The sequence below is a fragment of the Lactuca sativa genome, chromosome 4, assembly GCF_002870075.4.
Source record: "Lactuca sativa cultivar Salinas chromosome 4, Lsat_Salinas_v11, whole genome shotgun sequence".
In the NCBI taxonomy this organism is placed as follows: Eukaryota; Viridiplantae; Streptophyta; class Magnoliopsida; order Asterales; family Asteraceae; genus Lactuca; species Lactuca sativa.
The window spans coordinates 211,815,408-211,828,533 of record NC_056626.2 but is presented as its reverse complement, the minus strand read 5'-3'; positions in this window follow the sequence as shown (position 1 = coordinate 211,828,533).

Genomic DNA, 13,126 nt, shown 5'->3' with positions numbered 1-13,126 from the left:
GTAGGGTCGAATGAGTGCAGAATTTCGATTCAGTTGCTGGAAAATGAATTAGAAACATTACCCTAAACTGTTTTAGTAAATATAAACTTGTTTTTGGTGGTGTAATGTTTTGCTAATTCATTTACAACAACTAGTTATCAAAAATTACAAAGTTTTATGTAATTTTTGATTATGTTCATATTCATGTTCTTGTTCTTATGATGTTTTAGATGATCATAGGAATTATTTGTAACCTATTTGGTAGTTTAATTCTTGATCATAATGTGTTTTAATGGAGTCCATAACTTATCCTTAAGTTATGGAAAACCAAGAGTCACACTTGAGTTAAAACCATTAAGAAAACACAAGAGTTATAAAAATGAAGAGTCTTCATTTTATGACTCTATTAAACTCATAAGTTACAAGAAATGAAAAGTTTTGAAAGTTACAAAACTTGCCCTCAAGTTTTGGAACAAGTAAAGTTAAGTTAAAACTTTAGTTCCAACCCCTAGAATTTTAAAAGTTAAAATTCAACCCTTATACTTATATTATGATGATTTAATAATTATATATATATATATGTATAAGAACAAGTCGTCTTACCGCTAGTACGCCTCATTCACGAAGCCGGTCTATAAGGTGGGTATAAGGTTGTTGCCTATAAAATGGTGACTTAATGGGTGTATATTCTCACCCACCGCTTGCTTGACTGGTGGAGGGTCGTTAGCCGAACGGGTAAGACAAGGACTTATAAATTCTCATTCAAAGTATGATGAATATATAAAGTAACTAAATGTTTATTAAATTCCCAATCTTAGTTACTTTAGGAAAAATGTGAATAAGGTGCTAATCCATGAAATTACACTTTACACTTTGTCTGAGTCGTTGGTGGAGCGTGTGTGGTTAACCGGCACACTAACTTGCACTTAACAAGGTAGGTAAAGGGTGACTTAAGGTTTATTATAGTATCGGTGGAGCGTGTGTGGTTTACCGGCACATCGATTGAGTGATAAACTTTAAGGGTACCAAGTGATTTGCATGGTTACTTCACACCTCGTTTTGTGATCCTCGGCATCCCAGTCACAAAACCTGGAGGGCACTCCCGAGATTGAAACATGCCTTTGAAAAGTTCATTGGATCTCAAAGAATCTAGGAATTTCTAAAACCAATAAAAACTAAATATTTAATATTTCGGTTTTCGTGGTGGAAATTGGTGAATCGTCATTCACCTACCTTTCAAATATGGTATAGCTTAGATTACGGCATACCTCTTCTAAGTTATATTATATTGTGATTGGATCCTAGCCTTAATATTACATTTGGGTGTTTTATTAAGGACTCTCTTAAATCTAAACTAAACTTGTTCTTCTTTTCAGATGTCTTCAACTAATGCTTCTGGCTCGAATCCTAATGGCTCCTTTACTCTTATGAGTCTGTGTGGGAAAGTCACCTTTGATGGATCCAACTTGAATAAGTGGATCAGAAACATCAGGATGATTACCCGCTACGAGGACAAAGAATATGTCCTTGACAAGGAGCTTAAGGAAATTGACGAGTCCACTGCAACTCCCCAGGAGATCGCTGACTTTCATACTCATGAAAGAGATGCAACCAAGGTGGCTTGCATCATGTTAGCCACCATGACAGCTGAACTCCAAAAGTCTTATGAAGACTTCTACCCTTATGAAATGCACCAAGATTTGATGGAAAGATACCATCAAAGTGCACGACAAGAGAGGTACGGAGTCATCTGCTCCATGATAACGACCATGATGAAGGACGGAGAGTCCGTCACGAGCCACATGCAGAAAATGCAAAGGTATGTGGATCGGTTGCTGAAGCTCAATGTGAACTTCCCTGAGGAGCTTGCAATAGATATCATTTTGCACTCCTTACCATCGTGCTATGATCAATTCCGCATGACATATCACATGAACAAGGAAGAGGTCACCCTCAGCAAACTTCAGGGACTTCTCAAGACCGCAGAAACAGGTCTTAAGGGGAAGTCAGTTGCTATCACTCCTACTCCAGAAACAACTCCGGTCTTGGCAATCGGGCAGAGTCGGGGGAGGAAGAGAAAGAGATCTTCAAAGGGTACCAAGGCTCGGACCCTTGATGGCTCTTCTTCAAGTGGAACCAAGAAAGGTTTCATTACTCCTTCTTCTGACCCAAAAGAGGCTGAATGCTTCTATTGTCACGAAAAAGCTCATTGGAAGCGGAACTGCCCAAAGTACCAGCAAGATGTAAAGGATGGGAAAGTCAAACCCAACCATGCAGGTATTTACACTATCATTTCTAATAACTCACCCCATTCGAAATCTTGGGTCCTTGATACAGGTTGCGGAATTCATATTTGTTGTGACTTGCAGGGACTAGGAAGAAGTGAGAATGTGGAGCAAGGAAGAATAAACTTAATCATGGGGAATAGGAAAGTTACACCTGTCACCAAGATTGGAGTTTATACTTTATCGCTAAGTAGTGGGTTAAATTTAGATTTGAATAAATGTTGTTATTCGCCAGAAATGGCAAGAAATATTATTTCCTTTCATGCATTGTACAAACAAGGTTTCACCTTTTCGTTTGATAATGAAGTTGGTTCGATTAATGCTTTCTTTAATAATGTACTTTATTTTAAAGCATTACCTTGTGATGGTGTGTATGAAGCTGTATCTATTGTAGATAACTTAGGAAATAATGTTTTGTGTATTGATTCTAATAATAATAACTTGGATAAAGCATCATTATGGCATTGTCGTCTTGGACATATAAGCAAGAAACGCATAGGCCAACTCCAAAAGGATGGAGTCTTGGAGTCGTTTGACCTAAAGTCAAATGATAGTTGCGAATCATGCTTACTTGGAAAAATGACAAAGTCACCCTTCACAGGCTCATGTGAAAGGGGTGAAGGTTTGTTGGACCTTATACACACAGATGTGTGTGGACCATTCAAACATGCCACTAGAGATGCTAATCGTTATTATTTGACTTTTACCGATGATTACAGTAGATATGGATATGTCTACTTAATCAAGCATAAGTCAGAGACTTTCGAGAAGTTTAAGGAATTTAAACAGGAAGTCGAGAATCAATTGGGCAGGAACATTAAGACGCTTCGATCCGATCGAGGTGGTGAGTATCTTAGTTCAGAGTTCCTCGACTATCTAAAGGAATGTGGGATTGTCTCACAATTGACACCTCCCAGGACACCGCAATTGAATGGTGTGGCTGAGAGGCGTAATCGAACCTTGTTGGACATGGTTCGTTCCATGATGAGTCGAGCTTCGCTACCAATCTCATTCTGGGGGTATGCCTTAGAGACTGCCGCCCATATCCTCAATCTAGTCCCTACAAAGAAAGTTGCCAAAACTCCTCACGAGATGTGGACTGGTAAAGTACCTAAACTAGACCACATCAAGATTTGGGGCTGCGAGGCTTTCGTGAGACGCGAGACTCATGATAAGCTCGAACCCCGAAGCGAGAGGTGTATTTTCATCGGCTACCCACAACATTCCTTTGGTTACCTCTTCTACAGACCTAGTGACAATGTGGTCTTTGTAGCAAGAAGAGGAGTCTTTCGAGAGAGAGAGTTTATAAGCCAAGGAGACAGTGGGAGGCAAGTTGATCTTGAAGAAATTCAAGAGTCAAGTGGTGAAGGAACTTCAAACTCTAGCCCTCAACTTGAGGAGGAAACTCCTGTTGAGCCAATTGACGAATCTGTACCTCTGAGGCGTTCCACGAGAGTTAGGAGTGCACCTGAGCATTACTATGGATTCCATATTACTGCAGAAGGTGAGACACTTATTAGTGATGAGACACTAGTAAGTCAAGATGACCCTAACAGCTACGAGGAAGCCATGGCAGGCCCCGAGTCTGCTAAATGGAAAGAGGCTATGGATAGCGAGATACAATCCATGTATGACAATCAAGTTTGGAACTTGGTTGAGAATGTACCAGGTCGAAAGACTGTAGGGTGCAAATGGGTCTTCAAAAAGAAGACCGACATGGATGGTAAAGTACACACTTATAAGGCTAGGCTGGTTGCAAAGGGCTTCTCAAATTCCTGGAGTGGACTATGATGAGACCTTTTCTCCGGTAGCCAAGATTAAGTCTATTCGGGTTCTGTTAGCTATAGCCGCATTTCATGACTATGAAATTTGGCAAATGGATGTCAAAACCGCTTTCCTTAATGGAAAGTTGGCTGAAGATGTTTACATGAGTCAGCCAGAGGGTTTTGTCAGTAACGAGTACCCTAATAGAGTGTGTAAGCTTGAGAAATCCATTTATGGATTACAGCAAGCACCTCGCAGATGGAATCTTTGCTTTGATGAAAAGGTCAAGGAATTTGGCTTTTCTAGGAGTGAAGATGAATCTTGTGTATATGTCAAGGCTAGTGGGAGTATAGTTAGCTTTTTGGTATTGTATGTGGATGACATACTACTCATAGGAAACGACATTCCAACCTTGCAGGAAGTAAAGTCCTGGCTTGGAAAGTGTTTCGCTATGAAGGACCTTGGTGAAGCTGCCTATATTTTGGGGATAAGGATCTTGAGAGATCGGAGTAAAAGATTAATTGGACTTAGTCAAAGTACCTACTTGGAGAAGATTCTGAAGAGATTCAGAATGCAAAACTCCAAGAAAGGAGAGTTGCCCATCCAGAGTAGCACCAAGCTGAGTAAGACACAAAGCCCTAGCACTGAGGCTGAGATAGCAGAAATGAGTCGATTACCTTATGCTTCGGCTGTAGGTTCGATCATGTATGCTATGACGTGTACTCGACCTGATGTAGCCTTTGCCTTGAGCATGGTTAGCAGGTTTCAGGGGAACCCTGGCAAGGCACACTGGATTGCGGTAAAGAATATTCTCAAGTACCTACGAAGGACTAAGGACTGGGTCCTTACCCTCGGTGGGAGTGATGACTTGAGAGTTGTAGGGTATAGTGATGCTAGCTTCCAGACTGATAGGGATAACTTCCGCTCTCAGTCGGGCTGGGTCTTTACCCTAAATGGAGGAGCAATTTCTTGGAAGAGTTCCAAGCAAGAGACAGTGGCAGATTCTACTTGTGAATCATAGTATATTGCAGCTAGCGAAGCGGCAAAGGAGGCGTTATGGCTGAGGAACTTCATTGGAGACCTTGGAGTTGTACCAGCTATTAAAGAGCCGATGGAAATTTTCTGTGATAGTGAAAGTGCTGTTGCCTTAGCCAAGGAACCAAGGGATCACGGGAGATCCAGACACATCGACAGAAAATACCATTTCATCAGACACCGGATCGAAGAAGGACTCCTCGTGGCAAAGAGGGTATCATCAGATGAGAATCCGGCAGATCCCCTCATGAAGGGACTGACTCGGGTTAAGCGTCTCCAGCATGCTCGGAGTATAGGGCTGAAGGATGATATTAGATTTAGTAGTTAGATAATCTCGAAATTTGTAAAGTGTAATTGACATTTGATGATGAATAAAAGTGTTTTATTTATGAGTAAAGTGTTGCTATCTCTTGTCGATCGTTTACTATATTTCTTTTGCATGTTTTGACTTCCAGAATAATTTTGTTTGGTATAACATATTATTCAAACCTCCACAGTCGGTCATATGTCGGAAGTAGGTATGAATCAAGACTGTCATGTTTGGTTGTAGAGGTCTGGGACAAGGCTACGACAATCATGAGTGCTCATAAGTTCTGAGCATTGGACTCAACCCACGCTCACTGGAATCACTTCATGGAATTCTATCTCGAGTGATCGTGAGACGGTAATATCATATAAGTCTTTAAACCTAGAGATATGATTTGTTACTTATGAGTTGGTTATGCATTAATTGTACGAAAAACGCATTGGTAACTCGATGTTATAAAATCGTGCTCTTATGTGTAATTCAATGAGTAGTAGAACAAACATATGAGTCGAAGTTTATCTGTTCCTTCTTGGATTAGAAGCTGATATCTGGGCCCCTCGATGATTTTGTTTTGACCTATGTACCGGGCCCGGTCAGAACTAGATTGATGTGTTCAATAAAGTTCTTTGTCAAACAAATCGGAAATCGGGAAACAAATGTTGGACAATAAGTAAGACATTGTTCCATGTATTTGTCCGACTGATATCTAGAACAGAGGATTATATGATCACTTATCTTAAATGGCGTACCATCGTCTTCTCAAGTTTCGAGAAACCTTGTAAAGAGCTACGATTGTCGATCGGTTCCTGAAGTCATACTTGCAGTAATAGTTACTAGACTTATCCAAGTGGGAGACTGTTGGATAAGGTGTCTAAGTCCATAACTATTTCTGGTATGTACTTGACCCGACCCGGCATGGTCCATTTGGGTTGCATGGCACCATGCAATTGGATAAACTAAATGAGAGAAATAACGTTTGGAGATTATTAATATATTATAAGTTCTAATATATTAATAATATTATTTGATTAGTTTGATCAAGAATTAAATTAGAATTAATTAAGTGATCAAAAGATAACTAATTAAATATATGGGTTGATTAAGTAAATCATCCATATCTTGTATAGTGGGCTAAAAGGCTCCATGGATCATCAAGTTGGGTTCCACCCATAGGATGCTCCATGGATGCTCCATGGGAGTTACAAACCCATGGGTCATGGAAATGAAGAGTCATGACACATTAGGGTTTAACCCTAGATGTGTCAACACTATATAAGTAATATGATCTCCTCCCAAATCGGTTACACACTAAGGAATAAGGGGGCTTGGCCGATTTTGAAGAGTGTGTATTCTCTCATAAGTTCTTCCAAGAGCATTTGGTGTTGTGTGAAGCATTTGAGGCATCACCACTTGAGGTGCTAGGCTCACAAGGTTTCAAGGAACACAAGCAACAACAAGGTAAGTTATTCTATCTATACTTTATGTTAAAATTGTTCCCCATGTATGCTAGATAGGATATAACCTTGGAATTCAACTTTGCATGACAAATTAGACAAACATAGATCCAAGGTTATTAGGGTTGCATGTACACTTAGGAAGTGTTAGAATGCTCAAAACCCATCATTATCGGCATCATGAATCGATCGCAGCATGTCCGGTGTCAGTTCCCTCGGACCAGTTGGCCTAAACTCCTTGATCGTCCTGATCAGTCTGCTATCGGCGGGCACATCGGCATACATCGACTCCGCGATAGAGCCAATGAATGAGAATTTTGATGCATCGGATACAATGATCTTCTTGGTATGAAACGTACCAATAGAAGACATCGATGCACCATCGGCTGTTGGAACATTGAACTTGTCCATGGACCATCTTGTGATCAAGATCCAGAACCGGGCCAACGACACCTCAGAGTGTCGGGATGAGGAAGAGAGGCTCTGAATCAGCTGTTGCCATAGGACAAACCCATAATCCAGGTTTATCCCGTTGTACACCCCATACATTATCGAAAGGAAAAGACGACTTGCACCGTCAGATCCTGAGCTCCTCTCTGACAGTCCCTTGAAGAGAACTGTAAATAACCCATTCCACTGGGGCGGTAGGCGGGACTTCTTAAACTTGGCGACGGAGGTGAGAACCTCTGTGTAGCCCATGTTGTAAAACATGTTGTACAACATCCCAACCGGAATCATCTCCGGGTGAACTCTCGATGGGTCAGCAGCAAACCCTAACATAGTGCAGAAACGGGGGCGAGAAATCGAAGTCTTGTGTTCTTCCACCTCAAAGAATACCCGGTCGACGGCCTTGTCGTAGTAAGCCGTCGCATAGACCTGAGATAAGGCCACCATTGGCACCGTTTCAATTCTTGACAATGCAGGAGCAAGCTGGGAGTACTTGAGGCATTCTATGACCGGCGACATATAGGAATCATACGCCAGTGGGTTCAGATCAATGACCAGGCATTGTTGGGGTCGAATGGGAAGAATCTGAGAAGTAGCATGGACGGAAGAAGATTCAGCCATTGTTGCAGGTTGGAGAAGAAGAAGAACAGTGAAGCGCTTTGGAGGTTTTTGCTCTTTAGAAAATCTGGAGGCAGTAAAAAGGTAAATGGTGTTGTAGACTGCCTTTTATAGTGAGGAATTAGAGAGAGAAAAATCGTTTCATATCTTTTATGCGATGATCACGTAGGAGAGAGAGTGTCAGATTCCTAGGATCACGCTACCCAACAAGCGCCGTTTCAGAGAGAGAAACCGTTTCCATTTCCACACGCGCCTTTAATACCAGAGTGAGGACGCTTGGTAATCGCACACGCGTCCATAAGTGTCAGTAAAAGCGCGGCCGTTTCACCTTCACACGCGCCCACTTTTTACTGTCGTTTGAAATTCAATCCTTTTAATCTCCCGCCGCGTCAGCAACCTTTCGTCTTATCCCTTTTAAACGCCATTTTTGAATTAAATTGCCACGTGGATTGTTTTTGACCACAGCTCCTTAATTAACCACGAAAGTAGAATCCAGCCTGTAAATAATTAGCAACGGAATTTGGGAAAATCAAGGATTTTCGTGCAAAGAGTGTAAAAGAAAAAGAAATAAAGCAACTCTTTTAAGGATATTTTGTGATGCCAATAATGACACAAAACTTATGATCCCGGGCACGAATCTCTTCCTTCAAGGTCAAGAGAGACCTTAAAGTGTTAGTGTGGAATCCCGTTGAATTACGATCAAACATTTATTAATAAATGTTGAAAGGCTTCTTTTAATTAGGCTTATAAAGGGTGGTTTCGCTTTGAGTCATCAATTCAATTCTTGATATAAGAACGAAAGTGAACAAAGTACTTGTGAGACCGGTGTAGTCTGTTGAACAAGTAGGTAGGAGTTGATTTTATAGTGGCTTAGATTAATATGAAATCTCAGATAAAAATTTAAAACTGGATCCCTTGGGAAGAAATGTTATGGTGAGTAACAATTTCATTGGAATCACCCAAAAGAAAATTTGAGATTCCTTGAAGATACATTCGTCAATTTATTGGTGAAAACTTGATCAAATTAATTGGTCACCGTCAATTCGTTGGTGTTGAATTTTGGGTTTCACTCAGCTCGTAGTGGCACGAAACTGAGATCATAAACACAGATGTTGTGTAACCATAAACCTCAGTGGTAGTTTCTGAGAGTCTCAAGGGTTACAGTGATGAAACGAATGTAATGGAGAAGTGAAATAGGGATGGTGTAAGAAAACATAGTACCTCTGCTACGAAAATAAGGACCAAGCAGGAAACTCTTAACTCATGTGAGAAGAGAGTGAGGTAGCTCACGATTAGAATAAAGGAGTTAGCCTTATTGGGAAAACAAGGTTTGTGTATACCAGGTCATGAAGGCTATTATTCAAAATCTTATGAGGCTTGGGACACATACAGCAGCATGCTTCTAGCGACACTTAAGTAAGTCATCAAATATATCCCCATAAACGAATGAGCACAAAAAAAAATATTTTTGGAGTTTTTGAAATTTATAATAAAAATAAATAAAAAGAAAATAAAAAAAAAGTTAAAATAAAAATGAGACCTAAAAAAAACTTAGGAAGAAGAAAAAAATGAAAAACCGAACCCGAACGTTCGGTTGGTTTCAGTTCTAGAAAATTTTGAAAAACTGAACACGAACCTTCGGTTGGTTTCGGTTCCACGAAATTTTGAATAACCGAACCCGAACCTTCGGTTGGTTTCGGTTCAGGAAAATTTTGGAAAACCGAACCCGAACCTTCTGGAGGTTTCGGTTTTGGAAAATTTAAGAAACGAAGGAATTTAGATATACAAGAAATAAATACTTTTAACACAAAGAAAACAAAATTGTACAAGAAATATTCAACACAGAAAAACTACCTTTGAAGTAATGAGCGAGTCAGATGGTTGAACCGAACCCGAACGTTCGGTTGGTTTCGCTTCTTACGTTTGAGGTTGAGAGGTAGTGTGAGGTACTGACTCTGATTCCATCATTCCTATCCCTTGCAATATTTTATTGAATGATGCTTCTGGAAGAGCTTTGGTAAAGACGTCAGCCAGTTGATCAGTGGTTCTTACGAAGTGAACTTCGACATTTCCATCTTCCACATGATCTTTGATGAAGTGATACCTCAGTGCTATGTGTTTGGTTTTAGAGTGTTGCACTGGGTTATGACAGATCCTAATTGCACTTTCAGAGTCACAATATAGTGGGATCTTCTTCATATTGAGTCCATAGTCTCGAAGTTGACTCTGGATCCAAATCACTTGGGATGTGCAGGATGCAGCGGCAATGTATTCCGCTTCGGCAGTAGATAGCGACACACACGTTTGTTTCTTGGATTGCCAGCTGACCAATTTCCCATCAAGGAATTGACAGCCACCAGTTGTGCTTTTTCTGTCGAGTCCACGTCCTCTAAGGTCAGCATCAGAATAGGCTTGAACGAAGAAGCCTGAGTTGGATGGATACCATAGACCTAAGGAGGTGGTTCGCTTGAGATAGCGTAGGATGTTCTTCACGGCCAGCATGTGAGGTTCGCGTGGGTTAGCCTGAAATCGAGAACAATAACACACAGAAAACATGATATCAGGCCTGCTAGCTGTTAGATACATCAGTGAGCCTATCATTTGACGATAGAGCGTGATATCGACAGCCGGTTTGTCTAATGAAGGGGTAAGCTTGGCGCCGAATGCCATTGGGACTTTGACTTTTGAGTCTCCCATCATGACAAACTTCGCTAGGAGAGTCTTTGTGTAAGCTTCCTGATTGATAAAGATGCCTTCGGGTCCCTGTCTTATGTTTAAACCAAGGAAAAAATTAATAGGACCCATTGAGCTCATTTCAAACTTAGTCTCCATCAACTTTCTGAATTCAGCTGTTAAGCTGGGATTCGTGGAGCCAAAGAGGATGTCATCGACATAAATTTGAACTATCATAAGGTGGTTACCTTCCTTTTTGCGAAAGAAGGTTGGGTCAACCGAACCTTGTTTAAATTTAGACATGTTTAAAAATTTTGCAAGCGTTTCATACCAGGCTCTCGGAGCTTGTTTGAGGCCGTACACAGCTTTATCCAGAATATAGCAATGATTTGGATACTTTTCGTTCACGAACCCAGGAGGTTGCTCCACATACACAGTTTCTTCGAGTTCTCCATTGAGAAATGCACACTTGACATCCATTTGGAAAACCTCAAAGTTTTTGTGAGCAGCATAGGCCAGGAATATTCTAACAGATTCTAGCCTAGCTACTGGAGCGAAAGTCTCTTCGTAGTCTATTCCTTCCTCCTAACAGTATCCCTTGACCACCAGACGAGCCTTGTTCCTTATGACATTACCTTCCTTGTCCATCTTGTTCCTAAAAACCCATTTAAGACCAACAACCGAAGCATCTGGAGGAGTTGGAATGAGGCGCCAGACTTGGTTCCTTTCAAACTCGTTCAGTTCGTCTTGCATTGCTTGAACCCAATCAGAGTGATCGAGGGCAGTGTTCACTATCTTCGGTTCAACTTTTGATACGAATGAGTTGAACATACAAAACTCAACCTTTGAAAATAAGGATGTCTGTTTTGCCTTCAGTTGAGATCTGGTCAGAACCTTTTCAGATACATCACCAACTACTTGAGAGATAGGATGATCTCTGGTCCATTTGGTAAGAGGAGGGTAATTCGGATCAAAGGTTGGGTCTAGTTCAGCATTGATCATTTCTTCTGTCTCAGATAGGCTATCGTAATCAAGCGTCATATCATCATGCTCCCCCTCAATTGATGAGTTTTGAGAAACATGAGGTTCAGGTGTTTCTTGTGGTGCTGGACTTTCAGGCGTTGAAGCACCTTCGTTTGGAGGGGTATCTTCGGTTGGAGAGGCACCTTCGGTTGGAGTTGTAGAGCTTGGCTCCCCCTGGACATGTGAGCTTGGCTCCCCCTCGACATGAGAACTTGGCTCCCCCTCGACTGAAGCACTGTTGGATGGAGATTCATCAGTGGGCGAATCTCCTTCATGCATTCTACTTGCAGCATCGTCGACAATTTGCTTCATATGATCAACTTTGTTGTCAGATGCACCTGCTTCTGAGAGAGAAGCTTTTTCCGGTTCGTAGAGAGGTCCAGAAAATTCTCGTATAAATTGGCGATTGAGACTGTGACTTGACCAGTTTGAGGAAAGATTTCCCCGGCAGTTTCTTCTATGGCTTGTAGCTTCTTGACATAGCTATCGTCAAAGGTCACATAGTATGTCTCTTCAATCCTTCTTGAACGTTTGTTTAGGACCCTGTACACCTTGGATGTGAGTGAGTAACCCAGAAAGATTCCCTCGTCGGCTTTGACATCAAACTTGTTGTGGTGTTCTTTAGAGTTAAAGATGAAACACCTTGAGCCAAACACATGGAAAAATTTCACATTGGGCTTTCTGTTGTTTATTATCTCATATGGTGTGAGTGTGAATCGCTTGTTGAGATAGGACCTGTTTTGTGTGAAACAAGCAGCAGATATAGCGTCAGCCCAAAAATAAAGAGGTAAGGAAGCGAAACTTAGCATAGTTCGGGCAGCTTCACACAAGGATCGGTTTCGTCTTTCAACTATGTCGTTCTGTTGTGGTGTGTAGGGAGCTGAGAAATTATGACTAATTCCCTTTTCTGCAAGAAACTCTTCAAACTCCCTGTTCTTGAATTCAAGACCATTGTCGCTCCTGATGTTGCGAACGACCTTCTTGAGCTGGACTTCAATTTGCTTGATAAACACTTTCAGCTTTGAGTCGCTTCAGATTTGAGTTTTAGAAAGAACACCCATGTAAATCGTGAAAAGTCATCAATGATGACAAGAATATACTTGCTACCACCGATGCTTTCGATAGATGAAGGACCACACAAATCGATATGAAGCAATTCGAGTGGTTCAACAACTTTTGTGTTGATTATGGATGGGTGACTTTGACGACTCTGCTTTCCCATTTCGCATGCAGCACACAAATGCTCTCTGTCGAACTTGAGCAATGGAAGACCTCTAACATGACCTCCAGTGACAAGTCGGTTGATATCTTTGAAATTGAGATGAGAGAGTCTTCAGTGCCACAACCAGCTTTCGTCGGATTGAGCTTTTGATAGCAAACATATGACTGGGTTTCCTTTGATGGGTTTCATGTTCAGAGGAAACATTTCACCCTTTCGCTCTGACTTTAGAATCACTTTCTTTGTCTTTTTCTCTATGATTTCAGAACCTTCATCATCGAATGAGACTTTGAGACCTGTACCTCCAACAAGCTGAGATACA